At 38.7% G+C, this 7,500-nt stretch overlaps 1 pseudogene; it reads left to right on the top strand.

The window, feature by feature from the left end:
* The window catches only part of LOC119584904, a 2,277-nt pseudogene extending 1,739 nt beyond the window's left edge, over positions 1 to 538 (top strand).
* The last annotated feature ends 6,962 nt before the right edge of the window (positions 539 to 7,500 follow it).

Raw genomic sequence — 7,500 nt, 5'->3', positions numbered from 1 at the left:
ACCTGCAGGTCAAGGCTAATGCGCAGGACCTCCCCAGTGAGCTGACTCGGCGTCATCAACCGCGCGGTGGACTCCGTGCGTCCAACGGCGACCTGGCCATCTCAAGCTCACCTCTCCTCTCTGTCCCACTGACCAACTGGGAACGGCATCAAGCCAGCCTGCATGCCGGCCTACCACCCCGACCTTCACCGTCTCCACCCCGCCGTGCAGACCGGCTACGGGCAGGCTCTCCGCCAGCGCCCGCCGCAGCGCGCAGCTCAAGAGGTGGACGGCGGCCTTCAATCTGTGCTTCGGGGCTGGCGTCCGACCGCGTCTGCTTTCCGCCGAGTCCAGGAGCAGGCTTCTGCGGGGCGGCAAGGGCGGCCCCATCGTGTCCGAGGCCGAAACGGCAGAGGCAGTACTGGCCGGCAATCGCGCTCAAGGACAACGGCTGCACCACCACCACGGCATGCTGTTCCAGGAGGCCGCGCGGGTCGCCTCCTACTACCAGTGGATCATGGACACACTCAGCAGGGACGGCCGATTCTGCGGCCTGTAGTGCTTCCTTGCACTCGCTCCGCCGGGCAGGACGCGCCTTGCGAGGCAGACCACGGCCAAACACCCATTGATATGATAAAACGAAATCTGCACGAGAGACGCTGTATATCAACATAGATTCTGTGATGTATTGTTAAATTATGTATCATATGTACCAAATACATGAATTAAGGGCCTAAACCACGTAATTATTATCATCTTACCCCGGTTAAAATGATTACGAGAAAGGATAACTGTTACAATACGAAACACACACCCCACACCAACGCACACACAGCACACACACACTACAACACACACACACTCACATTTTTACGGACATCATTTGCAGCCACATGATCATCTTTAAATCTGTACACAAAGAAAAAGAAAACCCACAAACAGCCCCAATATGAACTGGAAAAGAGCGTAACGTTTATATTCAATACAACCAAAATGGATCAATTTTCGGTTATTTTGCTTCGTCTGTGAGGAAATCTTGCTCCTTCAAAACGTTACGGGGTACATTTTCCAAAGCATATTTTGTGTTTTCGTCCCTTTTACGTATGTATACATATTTATACAAACACACACACCACACACACACATACATACACATACATATATACATGTGCATTATATACTCTATATATTATAGATATATAACATATACCCCATTTTAATTTAAAAATACATATACATACATACATATACATATATACATATCTATGGATACATATACATATATATATATATACAGATATACATAGATACATATACATCTATCATATACATATATACATATATAATATCCTTATACATATAATATACATATACATATATCACATATCCATTATTTCGACTCTCTACATATATTATATACATAAATAATATATATATATACATATATATAACATATATAAGTACATATATAGATCATATATATATACATATAGAAGACACTATATATGACAACATATATATATACTATACATATAGATATATACAGATTATACATATATACATTTATTTATATATATACACACATATATTTACATATATATAAAATATATATTAGACAATATCTATTATACACATAATATACGTATATACATATATATACATAATATTTACATATGCATATATATATAATATATATATCTATATATTATAATATATGTATATATTCAGTAATTATATATAGATATATATACATATATTATACCATATATATATATATATATAATATATATATATATTATATATATATATAGTATATTATATATATTACATATATTACATCCAGATACACCTATATATGATATATAAGTACATATATATATACATCTATATATATATATATATATATTATATATATACTATATATATACTAATATGTAACTTATATATATATACATTATATATACTATATATCTCTCTATATATTATATATATATATATCTTAATATATATTACTATCTATATACCCTCTATATCCCCATTATCTATATACTATCTAGTATCTATATCTCATCTATTCTATATCTATATCTCTCTCAATTCTATACTATATCTATCCCCCTTATCTATATAGCTCTATATATATATAGTCTATCTGTATATATATCATATTATCTCTCTATATATATGTCTATACTCTGTCATCATATTCGTTACTATCATACTCTTTCTATATATAGATATTATATCTCATCTATTCTCTATATCTATCTCTATCATCTATGTATCTGCATATGTAAATATATGTATATATTGTATATATGTATATATATGTTGTATATATATATGTGTATACATATATTATATAATATTATCTATATATATTATCCATATATATTATATATATATATATATATATCTATATATATATATATTCTATATATATATATATATATAAATATTATATATAATACATATATATTATATATATATAGATATATATATAATTATGATATATATATATATATATATATATAATATCATATAGATAATTATCTTATATATATTATACATATATATATAATATATATATATTATATAATATTATATAAATAATAATAATAGATATATTTATATATATATATATCTCTATAGAATATATATATATTCTCTCTCTATATGAATTACATACTATCTCTCTCATATATATCTCTATATTATACTATATATATATATATATATATATTACCTATATATATTCTCTATATATATTAATATATCTATACATCTATGTCTATCTATTCACATCATATCATATTATATATCTCTCTATATTATATCATATATTATTGTATCTATTATTATCTATATGTCAATCTGTCTATCATATCTACTTATATCTCAATATATTATTCTCTTATAATGCTATATTCTCTTATCGATATTATCTCATATCATCCCTATCTATATCATCTATATATATATCTCTACTCTCTATATCTATAAATCTATATATATATGTAATCTTCTCTATCTCTATATATCTAGCTCTCTCTATCTCTCTCCTATCTCTATATATTATCTCTATCTCTTTATCTCTACTATCTCTTTCTTATATACTTTATATATTATTTTCATCATACATACTGTATCTATATATATATTCTTTCTATCTACGTCTCTCTATCCAATCTCTCTCTCTATCTTATCTTATATCTCTTCATATCTATCTTCATATCTCTATCTATCTACTCTCTTTCTATATATATATCCATCTCTTCTTCTCTATATCTCTCATATCTCTCTCTTTTATATCTCTCTTCTCTCTCTCTTTTTTTTATATACTATCTCTTTAATCTATCTCTATTATCTATCTTATTTCTAGATACATCATTATCTACCTATTATCTCTATATATCTATCTTTAATATATCCTCTCTCCATCGTCTATCTCTCTCTCTCTCTCTGTCTCTGTCTTTTTTTATCTCTCTTACCCTTCCTCTCTCTTATCTATCTCTCTCCTCTCTCGCTCATATATCTCTATCATCTTCATCTCTCTATCTTCCGCTCTCTTCTCTATCTTCTCTCTCTATCTGAAGACTATGCCACAATATCTCACTCTCTCATTATATGAGCAGTATAGTCGACTAACGATATATAGAGAATCATATTTAAACAGATATATATTAGCTATGATATTATCTATACATTAGAGCTCATATTAGAATAGTTCTTATATATATATATCATCTATCTTCATCTCTCTATACTTTCTATCTCTTACTCTCTCTATCTGCATCCTCTCCTATCTCTCTCTTCTCTTTTCTATCTCCTCTCTATCTCGCTCTCCTTCTTCTCTATTCTCTCTCTCTCTCTTCACTCTCTTCTCTTGTCTCTCTTCTCTCTCTACATGCTTCTACATCTATACCTCTTATCTTTTCTCTCTCTATCTCTCTCTCTCTCTCTCTATATCTCTCTCTCTCGCTACTCTCTCTCTCTTCTTATCTCCCCCCCCCTCTCTATCCCTGTTCTCTCTCTCTCTCTCTCACTATCTCTCTCTCTCTCTACATCTTCATACTCTCTTATCTCTACCTCTCCCTCTCTCTCTTCCTCTCTCTCTCTCTCTATTCTTATATCCCTTCTCTCTCTCACCTCTCTCTCTAGGGTCTCTCTCCTCTATTTCTATCTCTCATCTCTCTCTCTCTCTATCTTCTCCCTCTCTCTTATCTCTCTCTCTGTCTCTCTCTCTCTCCTCTCGCTCTCTTACTCCCTCTACTCTTCTCTCTCTCTAATCATGTCTCTTCTTTTCTCTCTCTCTCCCTCTCTCTCCCGCCCACCCCCACCTCCCGCCCGGCGGAGGCGGCCACTTCGCCCTCTCTCTCTCTCCTCTCTCCCTCTCTCTCTCTCCTCTATCTACTCTCTCTCTCCTCTCTCTCTCTCTCAAAAACCTCTCTCTCTCTCTCCATATCTCGCTCTCATCCTCTCCTCTTTCTCATCCTTCTCTCATATCTAACTATCTCTATTCTATCATCTATATTATCTAAATATTCTATTATATAATATCTTCTATATTTATAATATATCGATATAGAATATCTTATAGTAGATTATATATATGATACCATAATATAGATGTATATCATATATATTTAGTTATAAATCTATCTATATCATATATACTCTCTATATATATATCTATATAATCTGTATATAGAATATTATCTATCCATATCTATATACTCTATCTCTCTATCTCTATATAATATATTATCTCTATTTTTTTTACTCTATATATCTCACCCTATATCTGTATCTCTCTACTCTATCTCTTCTCTCTCTCCTCTCTACCTGTATCTCTCTGCTATATCTCCGCTAGCTCTCTCTCTATCTCGGTCTCTCTCTATCTCTACTCTCTCTTTATCTCTCTCTCCTCTCTCCTCTGTTCTCTCCCCCATCTCTCTCTACTCTCTCTCTCTCTCTCTCTATCTCTACTCCATGTCTCTCCCTATCTATCTCCTCTCTCTTCTCTCTCTCTCTCCTCTCTCTCTCTCTCTTCTTCTCTGTCCTCCTCTCTCTCTATCTCTCTCTCTCACTCTCTCTCTCTCTCTCTCTCTCTGTCTCTCTTCTCTCTCTCTCTCTCTCCTCTCTTCACTCTTCCTCCTCTCTCTCCTCTCTTTTCTCTATCCTTCTCTGCTCTCCTCTTTGCCTCATCTCTCCTCTCTCTCTATCTCCTATCTCTCCTTATCTCTTTCTCTTTCTCTACTCTCTCCTCTCTCTCTCTCTTCTCTCTCTCTGTCACTTCATCTATCTCTCTCTCTCTCTACTCTTCTCTCTCTCTCTACTCTCCTCTCGCTCGCTCTCTCTCTCTCCTCTCCGCCCTGTCTCTCTCTCCCCTCCTCTATCTCTTATCTCTCTGGCTCCCTCTCTTCTTCCTCTGTCTCGCCTCCTCTCTCTTTCTCTCTCTCATCTCTTCCTCTCTCTCTCTCCTCTATCCAATCTCTCTCTATCTTATCTCTCTCTCTTTTTCCCTTTTTTTCTCCCCCCCCCCTCTACTCTCTCATTCTCTCTCTCCTCTCTCCTGTCTCTCTCTCTCTCCTCTCTCTCCTCTCTCTCTCCGCTCTCCTCTCTCTCTTCTCTCTCTCTCTTCTCTCTCTCCTGTGGGTATCTCCCTCTCTCTACCTTCTCTCTCCACTATCTCTACTCTCTCCCTCTATCCCCCACTCTCTTTCCATCTGCCTCATCCCTCTCTCTTCTTCTCTATCTCTCTCATCGCTCTCTCTCTCCTCTCTACTCTCTCCTCTCTCTCTCTCTCTATCTTAATCTCTCGCTCTCCTCGTATCGCTCATCTCTCTCTCTCCTCTCCTTGTTTTTTTTGTCTCTCTCTCTCTTCTCTCATCTCACTCTCCTCTCTACTCTTCTCTGTCTCTCTCTCTGTCTCTCTCTCTGTCTATCTCTCTCTCTCTCTCTCCCCTCTCCCTCTCTCTCTCATCTCTCTCCTCCCTCTCTTCTCGTCTCTGTCTCTCTCTCTCTCTCTTCTCTCTCTCCTATCTCTTTCTCTCTCTCTTTTCTCTCTCTCTATCTCTCCTCTCTCTCTCTCTCTCTCTCTTCTATCTCTCTCTCTGCCTCTGTCTCTCTCTGTCTCTCTCTGTCTCTCTCTCTCTCTCTCCTGTCTACTCTCTGTCTCTCTCTGATGTGTCTCTCTCTCTCTCTCTTTCTCTCTCTCTGTCTCTATCTGTCTTCTCTGTCTCTCTCGTATTCTGTCGCTCTCTCTGGCTATCTGTCATCTCTCTCCGTCGCTCTCTCTCTCTGTCTCTCTATTCTCTCTCTCGCTGTATCTGTCTCTTCTCTCTCTGTCTCTCTCTGTCTCTCTCCTGTCTCTCTATAGTATCTCTGTCTCTTAACTCTGTTCTCTCGTCGCTGTCTCTCTGTCTCTCTGTCTCTGTTCGCTCTGTCCTCTGTCTCTCTGTCTATCTGTCTCTCTGTCTCTGTCTCTCGCCTCTGTCTCTCTGTTCTGTAATTCTGTATCTGTCTATATTCTCGTCTCGCTGACCTCTCTCCTTCTCCTCTGTCTACTCTGCCCCTGTCTCTTGTTCTGTGTCTGTCTGTGGTGTGTGTGTGGTGTGTTTGTCTAACTCTGTCTCCCTCCGTCCCGGGCCCCCCCCCCCACCTGCTTTGCCCCCTGTACTCCCGTTTCGGGCCGGCGTCCCGCCTTTTCCTCCTCCGCCGACGCCCCTCCCCGCCCTTGATCCATTTTTTGGTTTGGAGGAATACTAAACGTTTACGCTCTTTTTCACGTTCATATTGTGGCTGTGTTTTCTTTTATCTTTGTGTACATGATTTCGCATCATCATGTGGCTATCCAATGTGTCCGTAACACTGTGAGTGTGTGTGTGGGTGTGTGTGTGTGTGTGTGGCTTTGTGTGTGTGTGGTGTTTCGTATTGAAACAGTTATCCTTCTCATAATCCATTAACCGGTTTATAGATGAATAATAATTACGGGTTTAGGCCCCTTAATTCATGTATTTTGGTACATATGATCCATAATTAACCAATACATCACAGAATCTATGGTGATATACAGCGTCTCTCGTGCAGATTTTCGTTTCTCATACTTCAATGGTGTTTGGGCCGTGGCTACTGCCTCGCAGGGCGTCCTGCGGCGAGCGCGTGCAAGGAAGCCTACAGGCGCAGAATCGGCCGTCACCTGCGAGGTGGTCCATGATCCACTGGTAGTAGGAGGCGACCCGCGCGGCCTCCGGGAACAGCAGGCCGTCTGGGTGGTGTGCAGCCGTTGTCCTTGAGCGCGATGCCGGCCAGGTAACTGCCTTGCCGTTCGCCTCGGACACGATGGGGCCGCCCTTGTCCGCCCCGCAGAAGCCCTGCTCTGGAACGGCTGGAAGCAGACGCGGTCGACGCCAGCCCCAGCACCAGATGAAAGGCGCCGTCCACCTTCTTGAGCTCGCGCTGTCGGCGGCGCTGGCGGAGAGCCTGCCGTAGCCGGTCTGCACGGCGGGGGAGCCAGGT

The sequence above is a fragment of the Penaeus monodon genome, chromosome 18 (genome assembly GCF_015228065.2).
Source record: "Penaeus monodon isolate SGIC_2016 chromosome 18, NSTDA_Pmon_1, whole genome shotgun sequence".
In the NCBI taxonomy this organism is placed as follows: domain Eukaryota; kingdom Metazoa; phylum Arthropoda; class Malacostraca; order Decapoda; family Penaeidae; genus Penaeus; species Penaeus monodon.
Note: the sequence above shows the minus strand (reverse complement) of the source record. Positions and strands in the feature narration are given on the sequence as shown.